This window comes from Rhipicephalus microplus, chromosome 5 (genome assembly GCF_043290135.1).
Source record: "Rhipicephalus microplus isolate Deutch F79 chromosome 5, USDA_Rmic, whole genome shotgun sequence".
Taxonomy (NCBI): domain Eukaryota; kingdom Metazoa; phylum Arthropoda; class Arachnida; order Ixodida; family Ixodidae; genus Rhipicephalus; species Rhipicephalus microplus.
The window spans coordinates 146,787,071-146,807,143 of record NC_134704.1 but is presented as its reverse complement, the minus strand read 5'-3'; the positions used below and the strand labels follow the sequence as shown (position 1 = coordinate 146,807,143).

The following is a 20,073-nucleotide window of genomic DNA, read 5'->3' as shown; positions in this document are numbered from 1 at the left end:
TTCAATTGGCTGCAGAAGTCCCGCTGGCCTTGTCGGCGGTGTCTTGTGTCGCTGACAGTCCCGGCATGTCCTCACATAACGATTGACGTCGGTGGTAAGACGTCGCCAGTAGTACATTTCTTGTATCCTCTCGAGCGTGCGAGAAACACCGAGGTGCCCTTCCGTCGAATCGTCGTGCAGGGCCTGCAGGAGTTCTGGTCACAGAGCTGAAGGCACCACAAGGAGGTACTTGGCTCGGAGCGGTGAAAATATTTTTTTAGAGAAGACCGTTTCGCACGAAGAACGACGCAAGTGCGCGCTTGAATACCTTCGGGACTTCAGCGGTCCTGCCTTCAAGGTATCCTATTAGGGCCTTAAGTTCCGGGTCGGCCCGCTGTCGTTCAGTGAAGTCGTCGGTAGTTATCGTTCCCAAGAAGTAGTCGTCATCCGGGTCGTCGGGTGATGGTTGGTCGTCAGGCGCACGAGAGACAGTCGGCGTCGGAGTGTTTCTTGCCGGACTTGTAAATGACAGTAATGTCATATTATTGAAGTCTCAGGCTCCATCGTGCGAGGTGACCAGAAGGGTTTTTCAAGGTGACTAGCCAACACAAGGCGTGGTGGTCGCTCACAACTTCGAAGGGTCTGCCGTATAGAGGTAGGGGCGAAATTTCGACGTAGCCCAGATGATGGCGAGGCACTCCTTTTCTGTTAAGTAAAAATTGGCTTCCGCTTTGGATAGAGATCGGCTGGCGGAACTAATAACCCTTTCAAGTCCGTGAGCACTGTGCACAAGAACGGCGCCAAGGTTCAAGCTGCTTGCGTCAGTGTGTATTTCTGTCTGGGCGAATTCGTCGAAATGGGCAAGTAACGGAGGTGTCTGTAGGCGATGTTTAGCCTCCTGGAAAGCGTGTTTATGCGGTGTTTCCCACTTGAACTCCACGTTGGCCTTGGTAAGTTTAGTGAGAGGATCGGCGATGCGGGCGAAGTTTTTCACGAACCGCCTATAATAGGCGCACAGGCCCAGAAATCGGCGCACCGCCTTCTTGTCAGTGGGCGGCGTGAAGTCGGCGATGGCGGCTGTTTTGCGTAGATTGGGACGAACTCCAGATTTGCTAATAACGTGCCCCAGAAACAAGAGCTCCTCATACGCAAATCTGCACTTTTCTGGCTTCAGTGTGAGTCCGGACGTCTTGATGGCTTGAAGTACAGCTTCAAGGCGCCCAATTCGCTCTTCGAAACTCGAGGAGAACACGACGACGTCGTCCAAGTACACAAGACAAGTCTGCCACTTCAATCCTGCCAGTACTGTATCCATAACGCGTTGAAAAGTTGCAGGCGCTGAGCAAAGACCGAAGGGCATCACCTTAAACTCAAAGAGGCCGTCCGGTGTTATAAACGCCGTCATCTCTTGGTCTCTTTCGTCGACTTCGATTTGCCGATAGCCAGTCTTGAGGTCCATTGATGAAAAGTACTTGGCGTTATGGAGCTGATCAAGTGCGTCGTCTATTCGTGGGAGAGGATACACGTCTTTTCTTGTGATTTCGTTCAGGCGGCGATAATCGACGCATAAACGTAGGGTCCCATCCTTTTTCTTCACTAACACCACGGGGGATACGCATGGACTTTTGGACGGCTGGATAATGTCATCCCGCAGCATTTCATCAACTTGTCTCTTCATGGCCTCACGTTCTCCCGCCGAAACCCTGTACGGACTCTGACGGAGTGGTCTGGCATTTTCTTCGGTTATGATGCGATGTTTCGTGATTGGTGTCTGCCGAACTTTCAGTCACGACGAAAAGCAATCTATGTATTGCAGGAGCAGGGCCTTGAGCTGTTCTTGCTTATGGTTCGGAAGTCTGGGATTGACATCTAAAGCTATGGGAGGAGCTTGGTTCCTCTGAGCAGGTTCCACAGAATCGGCGAGGGTGAAAGCACTGGTAGCTTCGACAATTTCTTCGATGTATGCCACCGTTGTTCCTTTGTTCACATGTTTGTACTCATTGCTGAAATTTGTGAGCATAACCGTTGCTTTGCCTCCTCGCAGCTCTGCAATTCCTCTTGCGACGCAAATATTTCGGGTGACCAACAGATGCTGACTGCCTTCAACGACGCCTTCCAAGTCAGGTGATTTAGGAGCGCCGACTGAAATAATGACGCTTGAGCGAGGCGGAATGGTGACTTGTTCTTCCAGCACATTCAATGCATGGTGTCCTGACGGCGTGCGCGGTGGTAGTGCTTCTTCTGTGGAGAACGTTATCGACTTTTTTAGGTTGATGACAGCACCATGGAGGCATATGAAGTCCATGCCAAGGATGACGTCTCTCGAGCAACGCTGTAGGACTACGAGGTCTGTAGGATAATACGGCCGTTAATGGTGACTCTCGCTGTGCAGATTCCTGCAGGCGTTACGAGATGACCTCCGGCTGTGCGGATTTCAGGGCCTTCCCAAGCTATCCTAACTTTCTTTAACTTCGCGGCGAACGACCCACTGATGACGGAGTAGTCGATTCCAGTATCGACGAGAGCAGTCACACTGTGGCCGTCAATAAGAACGTCGAGGTCGCTAGTTCGCCGTTTAGCATTAAAGTTAGGGCGTGGCGTCGGTTCACGGCTGCGTCGGCTTGTTCCGCTGCTTCCTTGTTGCGTCGTCAGGTCACCTTCGGTAAGTGAGGTTTTGTCGTAAGGGCTTTGCCTGGTTGGCGATTTGTTCGGAAAGATCCGTCGCAGCGTCGTCGTCGGAGGAGGATCTTCGGTAGTTCGTCACACAGCAACCGCACCTCCATCGGTTGCTGCCCTTAGTTTCCCGGATACGGGCTGGGATAACCGCCCCGCGTTGGGCCAGAGTACTGCTGGTGGTCACGGTGGTGAAATTCGGCGGCAGGGCGACGGCGAACGGGAAGGACTTCGTGGTGTACACTGAGTTCCTGTCAGGTAGTCGGCGATTTCACGTGGCCGTTCTCCTGGCTGCGGACGCGGTGCATTGACGGCGAAGTCACGCAGTCCCATCTGTCGGTACTGGCAACGGTGGTATGCGTGTCCGGCCTCGCCGCAGTGGTAGCAGAACGGGTGGTGGTCAGGGGTGCGTCAGACATCAGTCTTCCTCGGCGCACTGCGCTGGGCCGCTGGCGAACGGTAGGACGTCGATGGGGATGGTGGAGGTGGTGGCGTCTGGCAACGGAAGTGCGATGGGGCAGCGCTTTGGCGTGCGCGTGGAGGAGGGGCTTGGTGGCGGGCTGCAGCAGCATAGCTCATGGCTTGCAGCTGAGGCTCTTGAGGCTGAGGAACGCCCAGTGATTGCTGGATCTTCTGGCGTACGACGTCCGCGATGGATTCCACATGAGGCTGCGCTGAAGGAAGTAATTTTCGCAGCTCTTCTTCCACGATCGCTCGGATCGTCTCACGCAAGTCAGTGGTTCCTAGCGCTTCAATGCCGGCGTAGCTGGTAGAAGAGAAGCTACGGTTATATGGCTGCGTGCGCATCTCGAGCGTCTTCTCTATCGTAGATGCTTCTGAAATGAAGTCGGCGACCGTCTTTGGCGGGCTTCTGATCTTCCCGGCAAAAAGTTCCTGCTTTACTCCTCGCATGAGCAGACGGACCTTCTCCTCGGACATGTCGGAGTCAGCGTGGCGGAAAAATTTAATCATATCTTCAGTAAATAGCGCCACGTTATCGTTTGGCATCTACATGCGGGTTTGAAGAAAAGCTGCAGCCTTCTCCTTGCGCACCACACTTTCGAAAGTGGTGAGGAACCTGGCGCGAAAGACGTCCCACGTTGTAAGGCTTCGCTCTTTATTCTCAAACCAGGTCGGAGCAGCATCTTCTAAACCGAAATACACATGCCGGAGCTTGTCATCGTCTGTCCAGCCATTGAAGGTGGCGACGCGGTCGAACCTTTCGATCCAGCTTTCTGGGTCTTCCAGTGGTGAACCACGGAATGTTGGCGGCTCTTCGGGTTGCCGGAGCAGGAGTGTTGCAGGCTGCACGGGGGCGGTCTTGGTTGCAGTAGTGGATGTCGGGATCCGAGTCTGCCTGGCTGCTTCAGGAAGGGGCCCGTACTCGGGCTGTAGTCCCCTCGGCCTGCGGCCTGTTCGCTGTTCAGGGTTAGCGTCCGTGTCTTCTTTGGCGCTTGGGCTGGGGTCGCGGCTTGAAGGATGCGTCTGGTACATGGAAGAAAGAGCACCTCCACCAGATATCACGGGGTCGTAACGTGGCCGAAGACAGGAGACTTTGTGTTGGAATTTAACTGTTTATTTAGGTGAACCTGTGCCCGGTAAACAGAAAGTCCGATTACAGTAGCAGGGACTGATAGCGGCAAACGGAGCGTCGGCCGTTGATCAACTACTGACAAGCGGCGAAGTGTGTTGGCATTTATACTCTTGCCATCGAATGTTCTAGCGTTATCGCTGGCGGTAGCGTAGGTTTCAGAATAATCTGTACAGTTCGCAGAGTGGGCGTGACCTTATCGAAATGATCTACTAAAGTCCGGAAGCTTCTCAAAAACGGCACGCGCTTTTTGCGCTGAGAATTCCATCGTGTTTTGGGGCGATAACAAAACTTGAGAAATGAAACGTGGCAATAATGACGTTGGCACAGCCAACATTGACAATAGTTCTTTGCAATACTAATACAGAAGATAAAGTTGGTCGAGGGTGTGTTTCGTGTCTTCGACCTAAATACATTTGAATAATGACTGAATGAGCTTTATTTAGGATTATTCTTGCAATTTTCAACAATATATATTGTTTTCAGTGGTGATATCATGTTAGCCAGTCGTCGCTCTGAGAGAGTGTATGATAATCTGTTGAAATTTAGTATTACCGTATAGCAGCAGCCGCTACATTAGAGAACACTACGCCATGATAGTAGCGGGGCCGACAGGGCCAATCTTTTGCTTCATATATTAATGCAGGAGTAGATAAAGGACGGCAGAGGTCCTTCTCACGTACTAAAGCTTTATTGCAATTGAAAAGCGACTCAATAGCCAGCACCAATGGCCAGAGCTTGATTCATTTTCAGCAGTCGTTCACTTCTTGCGCAAACCAATTAAACTAATGCCTCCGATGCCATCACCCAGAGCGACCGCTTCGTCAGGAGCCATGATGATCACAGCTGGAAACAAAATATGCTTTGTTTTCAACAACGAATATAACTCAATGAGAAAGTTCACGTAGACCACATAAATGCAATACTATGATATTATGTTTGTATAAAAAAAGACGTTTCTGAAGATCACGTGCTCGGTCATCACTTTTCCGATTGCATTTCGGTGAAGGCAACATGGTAAAGACCAGTGTACTGTGTGATCTAGGTGTTACTTAAAGAACAGCCGGATTTCTCTGTGGCCTCTGTATCAAATTTATCGTGGGTTTTCAAATGTAAACTTTACGTGGTATATAATAATATTAACAACAATAACAATAATAATAATAATAATAATAATAATAATAACAGAATTGCTATTATTAGTACGAAAACATTGAGAAAATAGCACAAAAATAACATGCGCACGCGTATACGGCACCTATTGTAGAGTATTTTATAGCCCATGCACGGGCAGCTGCACATGTAAGTACACACCCTATGAAGGAGAAATACCTTACACTGCATGTAGGTAAAAAGTGCATATTTAAGGGCCCGTTTTTAGGGATAAAGCTCCCTATGCCGTGGGTCTTACGTAACAATAGTGATTCTGGGCCTAGTTGGTACTTGCTTACTGACATGCTTTGGCCGCAAATAACACACACACAAAGTAAATGAACACTCATCTTAACGACAAGCACAAGTGGCACTTCTAACTAAAGTAGACAGGGTGCAAATCCAGACTTAAGTTACAACATACAGACATGCGTAGTCTTCACACAGCCTTACGCTGTCAAGCTATCAAAGAATCTCTTCTCTGATACGTACAAAGTCACCGACGGTTCGCTGATACACCTCTCACCTTTCTTTTTATTGTAAGAGGCTTCATTCAACTCTCACGTAGTTTTACGTCTACTTTTACCTAGAATCTTAAACTCGTTAAAATGTGGTACACACCCGCATGCTTTACAAATAATAGGCAAATACGCCAAGCCATCTTTCATGAAATTTAATTCATGCTCCCTAATTTTTTCATTATAAAGCGGCCGGTAGTCCCGATGTACGAGTTGCCGCAAGAAAAGGGAATCTCATAAACAACGCTTTTGGCAGTTTTCCCGTACATCGTGCCATGTTTCTTGCCGCATCTCTGACGACTCGTCTCCAGCCTTGAACAGTTCTCGGGCACAGCTGAGCCAGTTTTACGGGCGCGGAAAAGGCGACAGGCTACCCATACCAGCCTGCTAGAAATTCATGTTGTGGGAGACCTTATCAACGTTAGGAATCACTGCCGGTCTTACGGCTTCAGTTCCTTGTTCCCCCGTAGCAACTCTAGTACCTCCACTTTTTGCTTTCCACAAAAGCGCTTCAGAGACAGGTGTCAATAACGAGTCAGGAAACTTCGCAGCTTCAAGTCGCTTGATCTGGTTCTGTAAAGAGGCCTGCATCGTGTGTGTGCACGATTTTTCGAGAGCAGATCCCTGGCAGCGCATATAGCAATATCACGCTTGACTATTTTTGATTGGCAAGAGTCATACGGCATTACCCCTTTCTTGGCGCGAGAAAAATATTGCCAGCCCGTTTGCCCCCTGTGGAAAGAGAAACGGAGATCTAAAAATTGCAGGGTGTTGGCTTGCGGCAGTTCTTGTGGGGAAACCTGTCTTTTCCGGGAATCCTAAAAATATTTAAAATATCATCGCAGCACGTCCAGAAGCCTTGTCTATCAAAAATAATTAAAAAGTCATCCATATACCTCAAACCTCAGCAACTTTCAAGGTGCTATCCCGATTAAAAGCTTCATCGAGGAACCGGTCCACACTAGAAAAAAATATATTGCACAGCAGAGGCGCAATTCAGGATCCATTGCAAATGCCACGTTTCTGCAGAAAAACCCGCTTGTCGAAAGATATAAAAGTACTGGTTAGGTAGGCTTCTAACAGAGTTAAAAATTTATCTACCGTTACACCAGCCGCATTCTGAAAAGGTATGACGCCACTTTCTTCTATGCAGGATCTCACTGCAAACAAGAGATCATCATCTGGAATTGAGTAACAGAAATCTTCTAAATCTACTGAGAAGGCATTGCTAAGCTAGTGCTCATTATCTCGCACTCGGGACTACCAGACGCTGTATTAATGAATGGGATAGGGAGCATTATTTAAATTTAATGAAGCATGGCTTGGCACATCTGCCTATGCATCGTAAAGCCTGCGAATGTGTACCACGTTTTAACAAGTTTAACATTCTAGGTAGAAGTAGGCATAAATATTCGCGTGCATGAGTTGATGGAAGCCTATTACATTAAAAAAAAAGGTGAAAGGTGTATCAGTGAACCGTCGGTGATGTACGTATCGGAGAAAAGATTGTTTGATAGCTGAATAGCGCAAGGCGCTGTGAAGACTGCGCATGTCTGTATGTTGTTACTTAAGTCTGGGTTTGCACCCAGTCTACTTAAGCTGGAAGAGCCACTAGTGCTTGTCTATGAGTGTTCCTTTACTTTGTGTGGGTGTTATTTGTGGCCAAAGCATGTTAGTAAGCGTCTTACTTCCACTATGTATGTAGTAGTAGTTGTAGTAGTAGTAGTAGTAGTAGTAGTAGTAGTAGTAGTAGTAGTAGTAGTAGTAGTAAATAGCCACCTCTAAAACCGGATATGAGGAGCGGCACGTGCGCACCCTTTTCGATTGAACAGGAAACCCGCGCACGTTAATCATAAAAAAAGATAGTTGTTTCTAAGAAATACCTTACAGGGAGCAGTATTGGTGAATTATACTCCAATAAAATTTGCTTTGAATTTGATGCTTACTAAAAAAATGGCCCGAATCTACAAGTTACACTGTAAATGCCGTCGAAAGACGACAGTTTTGCGTCTGGAGAGAGTGAACGAAACGCTGAAAAATCGGTGAATGGTATTCTGAAGGCACTGCGTTAGAGTGCCTCGAGCGTGTAACGGAGGCGAACAAGCGCATCTAGGCACGTTAGACACGAGCGTCATCTGGCAGTTATCTTCGAAAACGAAGGTGTGCGCGACCACGGAAAAGGATGCGCGAGTCACGGAGGTGATGAGGTGTAGAATGCAAAGCAACGGGCAGGTGCCACCACCATGCCGTCGTAGCAAGGCGTTGGAAACACTTTCTTGAGTATCGCGTTGCACTGTCAGCGCAGCACGTTCAACGCTACGGTCCTTAGAGTTACTTGTGTGTGGCTTTTCTAGTATAAAGGGAGACCGAAAAAACATAGACATATTGTTATAGCACCTCAGATGTGCGCAATTTTCGCTTTTTCAATTAATAATCACACAACTATGAACCCTAAACCTTGAACAATACTGGAGGGCGCTGCAGATGGCGTTGGCCGTTTGGCGCCGTTTGAATTATCGTTAGGGCTGACAAACAGACAAATGTGAAGACAGACAGACAGACAGACCAAAATGTTTTTGTTGAAGGTCCCTAAGAAAGACTATCGTCCTTAAAAACCTATTATCAGAAAGACGTGCTTTAAGCACTATCTGACCAAAAGGGTTGCCACGCTAAACTGGCCTGGAAACCTGCTTGGTTTTAGGAAGGATTAGTAAGGGTTGGGCCATAGTGCCATGAACTAGAGGCGGTGAAAGGTGGAAAGTAGACATGAAGCGCAGTCCATTAGAAAGTGCGTTAGGTCCACCTCTCGTTTAGCCTTTGTAAGGTTCGCTTGATCACGGTACCTCTTTATGCTGCATATAGGATGAACAGATGCCAGATGGTGATACTTCAGGTGTTCACTAGATGGACGGACGGGCAGATGGACAGAAGCATGGATGGAGGGACGAACGCATGGATGGACGGGCGCATGGATGGACGCACAGGCGAATTGACGGACGGATGAACAAAAGAGCGGACGGACGCTTCGTTCCACTGTGTGATTTTTTTTGTCAGACATAACAATAATGACATCGAACTCGGCACAGAATCGATTAACACCACAGGTGTCAATAGGGTCTACTGGATTCCCCTAATGTCGACGCGAGGCAACCCTTCGCAGTCTCAAGCAGCAATGACAGTTTACGGAATCGGGGGACTGCCTGGAACAAGCTTCGAAAAGTGAAGACCACACGAGGTCATGCCACTTTGTGCTGCGATCGCTAGACTGCAGTGTATCGTTATTTTGAGACTTGCGTGGGGCTCCAATCCGAAAACTGATGCGGAGGTGAAATTCCCGCTTACCATTCGAGAGACGAAGTGTTTGTCAGTGACAAACCAGTATTTTGCCGCAGAGCTATGCAATGGTACTGCTGTTTGGTCTACAAATAGTGTGTGAACATTTTTATACGTGATGCATTAAATAAAGATAACGAAAGGCTCAGGTTCCAATTGCGCGGTGGATGACGAGTTATCATTTTCCAGTGTGACTTGGCTTACATTTATGCGCTTTTTTGGTTTTTTATGATATCATCAGTCCGTACGTATCACTACAAAAGTAACTTTAAATATGAAGTAAAAGCAAAGAAATTTGAGAGTGATAGTGACTATTTGTCATGACAGTACACTGCATTCAACAAACCTTAAGTAAGGCTCCGAGATCTTTCCGATAGCGATTTCTCTAGGAAGACATGCTTTACGTTTCAGGCCTAGGCAATTGATGAATGCATAGTTCGCTCAGCCGATTCGAGTGATCATTTTTTTCTAAACTATATTTGGGGCGTTTTCAATAAATTAGACAGCTCTAAAGACCGTGGTAATTATTTATTATTAGATAAGCACTGCCTACCCAATGCGACGGCAACAGCAACAAGAAGGTCCATTCCTAGAAGGTGCTTCATTTTGAACTTTTTTTTTTCTCTGCAAACACAATTTATGACATTAAGGATTTAGCATTACAGTCAATACATTCACGTTACTTATTTACACATTGTTTTTGCTTCTCTAATGATTCGTGGTACAATCATAGTGCTAAGAAATTGCTGCATTGCTGCGGAACTTTCTCGTGTTTGTCATCTTTATACATCTTTATACATTCTCGTGTTTGTCATCTTTATACATTTGCACGGTTACCGCTGTCGATGTGCAATTGTATACTTTAAAATACCAAATTGCGTGTGAAGGCTCCGATTGCAGACCATGGTTTTCCGACAGTTTTACTTTTTATGACCCGCATCAATTATTTGTCGATGCGTTTCGAGCACGTAATTTTGTCAACGTGGTTCAATGCTTAACAAAGCAATTTAGGTGCTGCTCAGAATAAAAAAGGGAAACATAAGAAAAGGCAAATGTGGTGTTAACCCGTTTATTCTCCTTGGGTGAGTTGGACCCCCAATACTTTCATCACCTGTGAAACGCTACAAGTGATGAACATATTCTTGTATATAAGGGTTCGAGGAAAACTCCTAATGGGTAGAAGAAAACATATCTGGAAATATTCCCAAGGAATCCTCGCGGTACTCAATTATTTATTTTATTTTACTATTCAACCCTCAAGGCCGACAAATTCACAGAGGGAAGTGAGTAGGAATATAGATCAACTGGTGGCAAAGAAAAGTAAGATGGAAATTACCACATTTGTAATGCGTTATTATTGATACAACGTATTTATTACCACATGAAAACAATACTTATCCTTGATTAATGCAATGTCAGAGGGAGGGCATTTTCATTACCTTCTGTTATAGTAAATACATGAACATTTTTTTCCGGAATATAATGGCTGCCTAACGGTGGCAAGCAGCGTTATCTGACATGCTTCGTGGTGATAAAATAGGTGAGTCGGGGAAAATACTATGAGTATATTTTATGAAAATTTTTGAGTGGCAAAAATTTCGATGCGCTGTTGGCGATGCCAGGGTGGCTTGCTTGCCTTAGTCGCTGCAGTGCCTAGCAGCGTGATTGTAGTTAGGACAAAGCAGGCCAAGTTTTTCTCAATAAATTCAACAATCGTGATTACTTTTCCCTGTAATCAACCCTACCCCCGTAGCCTGTTCAAGATGAGGAAATTTTTGAGAACTTACTTATCGAACTACCAAAAAAGAGGTGAAACAATATACCAGAATTCTCCAAGCACACCGTAATCTTTAGGGATGAAGCACCTCAAATAGCTTGAATCTAAAGTGCACCTAGGCTTATTTCAAATTTATTGCAATACTCGAAGAGAACAATGAATCGCTCGGCTATCTAAATTGAGCTACTTGAGGCGACCACCTAATCAGATAAAAATTTTTGCGATGAGGGTTATGGCAGTGTCAAGGACAACCTTAATATAACAAAGATAATAAGCATTGTGGTTTCCCGCTCCAAAACCAAAATCTCAATATGAGGTACGTAGTTGTGGAGGGCTCCGAAAATTTTGACCGCCCTTTCCTGTGCGCCTAAATTATCGATAACCTAAGTGTTAAAATCGTGCTTGCTGATGGCTGTATCAATGGTAGATGAGACTGTTATAAAGATAAAGCAAAGTATGAAGAGCAGGGCTGTGCATCACCAATACCTGCTCAAGTTTAAGGGGCAGAAGTTCAGATAGGAAGTTTTCTTCGACTGTACTCAAGACCGTGGTGTCTTGACCCAATGTCGTTTCCAAATATGATTGCTTCACAGAACATACTGATCAGAGGAAACATAGGAGCCTAATGGATTACGACCGGTTGTAAAAACAGCGATTGTGAGCGATGTTCACGTCATAGCGTAGTCATAAGCGATGCGTGGTGCTCATTCAGGGCACAAAATCCAACGTCAGTGAACTTTGTTTGCGGCGAAAACTTCTCAAACCTACCTCACAGATGAAATTAACAAGCGAAAAGGAACTGACCGTCGAAAGGCATTGACGCTTATTGAGAAAGTGCACTTTGTTTCAAACCAGCACACTTTGTCGCAACTACACGTAGCAGCAAAAGACGTAGGTGCGCTGAACACCACTGCAATAGTGTGGTGCCCTTAAAGTGCCGCAAATTAGAGGTCGGCATGGGCATTCCGTGCTTCATATCATTTTTCACAAAATGCCGAACAAATTCATAATTCTTTTTGCGACGTGTCAAATTGTGACAGAAAATTTGTCACTTTTGCAGTAGCCTAAGGCCCAGATTGACCACATGGTTATAGGCCATATCTTGTAAACTAAGTTTCCATTCACAATGTTATTGTCAGCATTATCTATTAAATGCAGATAAAATAAAATACCACACCTGTTTTCACAACACGTATGAAAAAAAAACTAGCCTTTATTGGGTTAACAATATGCAATATGAACTGAAGGGTGTAAGCACGTAAGAGGAAAGTTGTACGTTTAAGTACGCCTGGTTAATAACACTAGGAACACCCTGACATTAGTTTTTTTTTCAAAAAATTTATATTGGGGCAATGTATTATTCACACAAGATAATTATAGGAAGTCATTCACTCACCGCAGCTTTTGTACCAGTTCTTCAGGGAGTATGTGTACATAGTGTAAAGCAAGGGCCTTACGTATTTCGAGCCAGTAAAATGAAATGAAATAGATCATTGGCTCTGGATACCGCGTCTAATCAAGGTTGAAATTGAAATCCTTTAAACCACACTCATACGGCCCTAAAATTCATTAGCTACAGAAAATTGCTTTGAACGCAGTAACGAAGAATATCATTAAAGGAATCGTAAAATATTTTTGTCCGCATACATCGCCCGTTCTGCTATATAATTAAAAGAGCGCATAACTACCTCTCATGATACGTCTTACGTCAATCCTAATAATGAATGGGTTACAAAATAGTTGAATTTAACTTTGCTTAGACCCCGTAGATTAGGGCGTAGAAATAATTACTCGTACATAAAATAAAGATGATATAACCAAACCTTTAATTGCAGCAATCAATAAGGAACTTTTTGTCCGCATCTATTACCTGCTCTCTTAATCTGATGTAATAAATCTACGTCTACCTCAAATAGTACATTTCATGTAAAAACTAATGATAAATATGTTTTGTTTTCTGAGCACCATTTTTAGAGGTTATGGCTGTTAACAACATGGTTTCCGCACACTTTCGTTACAGCAGGTTATGTTTAGTACTTCACCAACAGAAAAAGAAAACATGCTATTCTTGAAACTCGAACAAAGAGCTCCTTTTGCAAATGTACAGTCAACCATAAAATTTTGTGGCTCACGTAAAAGCGTGCCGAACCAACACCCCCTCTATTTTATCAATGCCAGCCATATGCGTCCGAGCGAGCTTTTCACCACCCTCTCCTCAAGTCCTTTCCGTCTCTCGGCCATCGCCTGGCCTTCGTGTGTGCTTTGCTGTCATAGAGGACGGCGCCCCCTCATGCAGTGCGTCACGACAGAAATCATACGAAGTAATTTTCCATTCAGTTGTGTACAAATACGTTAGTCGGCGTCTTGCATTTCTTGTGTTCACTATGTTGGCAATCACGATGGCTCTGTGGTAATATGGTGTTTTGATAAAGCGTGTCACCGTTCGTGGCGGTATGTGGGCAACTACTGGGGAAATGTGAATGCAACGCTACTACATGTGTGGCGCGGTGATGCAGCAGCCGCATTGCTTCCAGCCATAAAAAGGAGCACTACGAGAAAAATCTGACAGACTTACGACATCGTAGTGGGAAACACATCTACGGTATTTCCGGGTGAAAGCACTTGGAAGAACGTGTGACGCAAGCAGTTGGATGGATGAATGGATGGATATGGCTGTACCCTTTAGATCGGGCGGTGGCTAGCGCCACCAAGCCGTAACACCTAATGAACCCAAAAGTATATTTATTTTTTTTCCTTAAAAAGTCAGTTTGAGGATTCGTACTTTGCAGAGAAGAGTTTAATTTTCACTCGTGCCTTGAGTTTAGCCACCAATCAGATAACCTTCTTCTAGTTAAGTCTACTTGCTTAAAGTCTATTTTGCCCTCCCGGTCCCTAATCCCCAGTGCTTTGAAAAACTCTGCGCCATCATCCTAAACTATAGGGTGAAGCCCTTTACAGAACATTATCAAGTGTTCGGCAGTTTTTTCTTCCTCTCCACACGCACTGCATACTGTGTCTACCCCTTCGTATTTGGCCCGATATGTCTTGGTTCACAGTACTCCCGTCTTTGCCTCAAACAGTAGAGAACTACCCCGAGTATCATCATAGATCCTTTCCTTGGCAATTTCCTGCTTAAAAGTACGATAGATCTCTAGTGCGGACTTCTTAATCATGCCCATTTTCCACATGTCAGTCTCCGTTTCCTTCACTTTCTTCTTAACCATCCCGGCTGCGGCGGCTGCATTTCCGATGGAGGCGGAAATGTCGAGGCCCGTGTGCTCAGATTTGGGTGCACGTTAAAGAACCCCAGGTGGTCAAAATTTCTGGAGCCCTCCACTACGGCGTCTCTCATAATCATATGGTGGTTTTGGGACGTTAAACACCACAAATCAATCAATCAAATCAACTTTCTTCTTAACCGATAGTTCTTTTTGGTTTGGCCACCTGCTGTTTTCTAAGTATTTACCAGTCAACTTCCTGGTTCGTTTCCTCCATTTTGTATTGACATTCTTCATGTACAAGTAGCTGAAAACCTTCCTAGCCCAACGCTCCTCCTACATTTCTCTCAATCGTTTCTCAAATTTTATCTTGCTGCTAGCTTCCCTGCCCTCAAATGATATCCACCCCATATCTTCTTGTACTCCCTGATTTGCTGTATTCCCGTGAGCTCCTAAAGCAAGCCTACCTATTCCACGTTGCTTAATTTCTAATCTTGCTTGAACTTCTGATCTCATGCACAAGACCGCATTGCCGAACGTCAGCCCAGGAACCATGACCCCCTTCCATATTCCTCTCACAGCATCATACCTATTGTAATTCCACAGTGCCCTGTTTTTCATCACTGCTGCATTCCTGTTACCTTTAATCGTCACGTATATTTCGTGTTTCTTCAGGTACTCGGTCCCATTGCTTATCCATACGCCCAGATGTTTGTATTTATCTGTTATCTCTAGCGTAACCTCTTGTATCCTAAGCTCACTACCTTCCTTGTCATTGAAAATCATGACTGCTGATTTTTCCTTACAGAATCTAAAATTTAACCTATCTCCCTCATTACCGCAGATGTCCATCAATCTCTGTAAATCTTCCTTGTTGTTGGCCATTAGCACTATATCATCTGCGTACATTAATGCTGGTAGTGCCTGATCAATAAGCTTTCCTTGTTTGACTAAATAGAGGTTGAAGCCCAGCCCACTTCCCTCTAATTTTGCCTCTAATCCTTGTAGGTACATCATGAATAATAAGGGTGACAGGGGGCACCCCTGCCTAAGCCCCCGTTTTACCTCTGCAGGCTTGGATACCAGTTTTTCCCACTTTATAACTACCTTGTTACCTTTATAGATACCCTTTAAAAGATCAGTGACTACATGTTCCACGCCTAGTGTGTCCAGTATTCCCCACAATTTTTCTTGAACCACGCAATCGTATGCTCCCTTGATATCCAAGAATGCTAGCCACAGGGGCCTGTGTTCCTTTTCTGCTATTTCGATGCACTGCATCAGTAAGAACAGATTGTATTCCAAGCTCCTGTGTTTCCGAAACCCATTCCGCAGTTCCCCCAGCACTCCCTCATCTTCTATCCATGCCTGCAGTCTTTCTTTCATAATCTGCATCGCCCGCCTGTAGATCACTGATGTCACTATTATAGGACGGTAGTTGTTTATGTCAGCTTTGTCCCGCTTTCCTTTATAGATCATGCTCATTCTGCTAAGTTTCCATCCAGCGGGAACTTCACCATCGTTTATTATTTTGCTCACTGTCTCTCTCAAAGCCTGCTTAGACTTCGGATCTATTGTTTTTATTAGCCTAATTGGAATGCCATCTGGGCCTCTTGATGTACTACTAGGAACCCTTTTCTCAGTCCTTTCCCACTCTCGTTGTGAAAATGGAGTCATTGCACCACTTGATTCGTTCTTGTCTATTGTGATGCATAAAGTACTTCTTTGTTGAAATTTTTCTGTCACCCTTGTTCTTATGTATTCAATAGCTTCGTCCCCTTCTAGCCTGGCGCCTTGGGCTGTAGTTATAAAACTCTGCTCTAGGCTCGTCTCATTTCTCAGGGAGTTTAAATGGTTCCAAAATTTCGCAGCTGCCTTTCTATCTTTTTTATGTACATCTGCCAGCCACTGAGCTCCCTTTCTAATCTTTTCATTGATCAGAAGGGATGCAGCCCTTCTACAGCTTAGAAAAGTTTCCCATTTTCTTTCAACATCATCTGTCGGTTCACCCCGCTGCTTAGCATGTCTGTGTTCCCTAGAGGCTTCCTGACGTTTTGCTATGGCTCTCTTAACTTCCTCATCCCACCAACTCTTGGGCTTGTGTCTTCTTTTCTGGGGTGACTTGTCGCGTGCCTTAGCAAGCTCTAGCACAAACAGTCTAATTAGATTTGTGTATATCTACACTGTTTTATTATCCTCAGTGATTACTTTCTCAATTTGTTTAGTAGCAGTTTCTATTTGCCTTTCTGAATGAAAATTTTCCTGTAGTTGCTCATCTTGTCTCCTTCCCACTTTTGCTGCTCTTCCAAAACTGAGCTTGGTACGTTTGTGATCACTACCCAGACTTCTGGAGCTACCTTCATGTATGTGCATTCCCCTGAACTTATCATACATCCTATGTGACATCAGTGCGTAATCTATCGTTGACTGCAGCTTTCCTACCTCCCACGTTATTTGCCCTTCAGACTTCTCAGTACTGTTTCAAATGATCAAATCATGCCTTTCACACATATCCATGATCATTTTGCCTGCTGAGTCAGTATACCCACCTATATCTTCTATGTGCGCATTCATAACTCCTAGTATAATTATCTCGCACTCTCCTCCTAATTCCTCAATGTTTTTGATATACATTTTACCATTGCCTGGTTTTCCCTCTGGCCTTTGCTCCGTCCACAAGTACACCGAACCAAGGAGTGTCATCTGCCCAGCTAATTTTCCTCTTAGCCATAAATGTTCCATGCATCCCTGCTTGACTCTTTGCCAACCCATGCTTTTATGTATGAATGCACCAATTCCACCCGCCTTTTTGCTGCCTTCTGTTGTATTGCAATATTCCCATACATCGCGGCTAACGCAGCGATGGCGTAGTGGTTAGAGCATCCGCCTCGCATGCAAAAGGTCTGTGGCTCAAATCCCGGTGCCGCGCAGATCCCAACCGGATATAAAAAAAATCCGCGCGGTGATGGAACTGCATTAAGAGGCCTGGCGTGCGGCCTCACCGGTTAAACACCGCCAAAACGCACTCCCTCTCCAGAGAAGGCTTGGCCACACTGGTGCAGTATCCGGCCACTACCTCCCACATGCATACGTCCAATAACCCACGGCCCTCAGTCCCCAGCAGCTGTGAAGCAACTGACCACGGCGGCGGTCAGATCTGCAACGCAGCAGAGGGTGCTAAGAATCTCTGGATCCGGAAAGGCGGCCATTGGAACCTGAACTTGGCAACGTTTAACGCTAGAACCTTATCTAGTGAGGGAAGTCTAGCTGTACTATTCGAGGAGCTAGAGGGCATTAAATGGGATATAATAGGGCTCGGTGAGGTTAGGAGGACAGATGAGGCCTATACCGTGCTACGGAATGGGCACGTCCTTTGCTATAGGGGCTTGGCTCACAGAAGAGAACTGGGAGTGGGGCTCCTAATTCACAGAAACATAGCTGGCAACATAGAGGAATACTATAGCATTAATGAAAGGGTGGTAGGTATTGTAATTAAACTGAATAAAAGATACAAGATGAAGGTGGTACAGGCTTACGCGCCTACATCCAGTCATGATGATGCTTCAGTTGAAAGCTTGTATGAAGACGTGGAATCGGCAATGAGTAAGGTAAAAACACAGTATACTATACTGATGGGAGACTTTAATGCAAAGGTAGGGAACAAGCAGGCTGGAGACAAGAATGTAGGAGAATATGGCATCGGTACTATAAACGCCAGAGGAGAGCTACAAGTAGATTTCGCAGAACGCAATAATTTACGGATTTTGAATACCTTCTACCGAAAACGAGGAAATCGCAAGTGGACATGGAGGAACCCTAATGGCGAAAATAAGAACGAAATAGACTTTATAATGAGTGCACACCCGGGCCTCGTGCAGAATGTGGAAGTGGTTGGCAAGGTACGATGCAGTGACCGTGGAATGGTACGGTCTCGAATTCGCCTAGACTTGAGAAAGGAACGGCAGAAAATGTTACGCAAGAAGCCAATCAATGAGCTAGCACTGAGAGGGAAAGTACAGGAATTCAGAGTCTCGCTTCAGAACAGGTACTCGGCTCTTAGTGAGGAAACCAACCTTAGCGTAGATACAATGAATGATAATCTGACGAGTATCATTACGGAGTGTGCAGTGGAAGTTGGAGGCAGGGTAGTTAGACAGGACACTGGCAAGCTTTCTCAGGAAACGAAGAATCTCAATAAGAAGCATCAAATCATGAAAGTCTCAAGTACAGCAGACAAAATAGAACTGGCAGAACTTTCGAAGTTGATTATTAGGCGTAAGATATCTGATGTGAGAAGGTATAACATGGAGAGAATTGAACATGCTCTGAACAACAGAGGAAGCGTCAAAACAGTGAAGAGGAAACTTGGGATAGGCAAAAATCGGATGTGTGCACTAAGGGACAAACAAGGCAAAATACCTACCAATATGGATAGGATAGTTAAAATAGCGGAGGAGTTTTACAGAGATCTGTACAGTAGCCGAGACAACCACGACCTTAATACTATAAGAACTAGCAGTAACCCAGACGACACCCGACCAGTAATGATAGAAGGAGTCAGAAAAGCTTTGGAGAGCATGCAAAGAGGCAAAGCTGCTGGTCAGGATCAGGTAACATCAGATCTGCTGAAAGATGGAGGACAGATTGTGTTAGAAAAACTAGCCACCCTGTTTACGAGGTGTCTCCTGACGGGAAGGGTACCACAGTCTTGGAAGAACGCTAACATCATCTTAATACATAAGGAAGGAGATGACAAGGACTTGAAGAATTACAGGCCGATCAGCTTGCTCTCTGTAGTGTACAAGCTATTTACAAAGGTAATTGCTAACAGAGTAAAGAAAACATTAGAATTCAATCAACCAAAGGAACAAGCAGGACTTCGAACAGGCTACTCAACAATTGACCACATTCATACTATCAATCAGGTAATAGAGAAATGCTCAGAGTATAACCAACCACTATACATAGCCTTCATAGATTACGAGAAGGCGTTTGATTCAGTAGAAATATCAGCCGTCATGCAGACACTGCGGAATCAGGGCGTAGATGAAGTATATATAAACATTCTGGAAGAAATCTACAGGAGATCAACTGCTACCATAGTGCTTCATAAAGAAAGCACCAGAATACCAATCAAGAAAGGTGTAAGGCAGGGGGACACAATCTCTCCAATGCTATTTACCGCGTGCTTACAGGAGGTTTTCAGAAGCCTAGGATGGGAACAGTTAGGTATAAGAGTTAATGAAGAATACCTCAGTAACCTGCGCTTCGCCGATGACATTGCATTGCTGAGTAACTCAGGGGACGAATTGCAACTCATGATTACGGAGTTACACAGGGAGAGCAGAAAGGTGGGTCTTAAAATTAATCTGCAGAAAACGAAGTAATGTACAACAACTTCGGAAGGAACAGCGCTTCGAAATAGGTAATAGCGCACCTGAAGTTGTAAAAGACTATGTCTACTTAGGGCAGGTAATAACCGCAGAGCCTAACCACGAGATTGAAGTAACTAGAAGAATAAGAATGGGGTGGAGCACATTCGGCAAGCACTCTCAAATTATGACAGGTAGATTGCCATTATCCCTTAAGAGGAAGGTATATAACAGCTGTATCTTGCCGGTACTTAGCTACGGAGCAGAAACCTGGAGACTCACAAGGAGGGATCAGCTTAAATTGAGGACGACGCAGCGAGCAATGGAAAGAAAAATGATAGGTGTAACCTTGAGAGACAAGAAGAGAGCGGAGTGGATTAGGGGACAAACGGGGGTTAAGTATATCATAGTTGAAATAAAGAAGAGGAAACGGACATGGGCCGGGCATGCAGCGCGTAGA

At 45.1% G+C, this 20,073-nt stretch overlaps 1 long non-coding RNA gene across 1 annotated transcript; it reads right to left on the bottom strand.

Moving 5' to 3' along the window:
- Positions 1 to 4,912: 4,912 nt before the first annotated feature.
- On the bottom strand, positions 4,913 to 9,872 carry LOC119186902 (uncharacterized). Its single transcript, XR_012895215.1, has 2 exons — positions 9,800 to 9,872; positions 4,913 to 5,089 (listed from the first exon to the last, which is right to left on the bottom strand). It is a non-coding gene; the product is annotated as an uncharacterized LOC119186902 (long non-coding RNA).
- Positions 9,873 to 20,073: the final 10,201 nt, after the last annotated feature.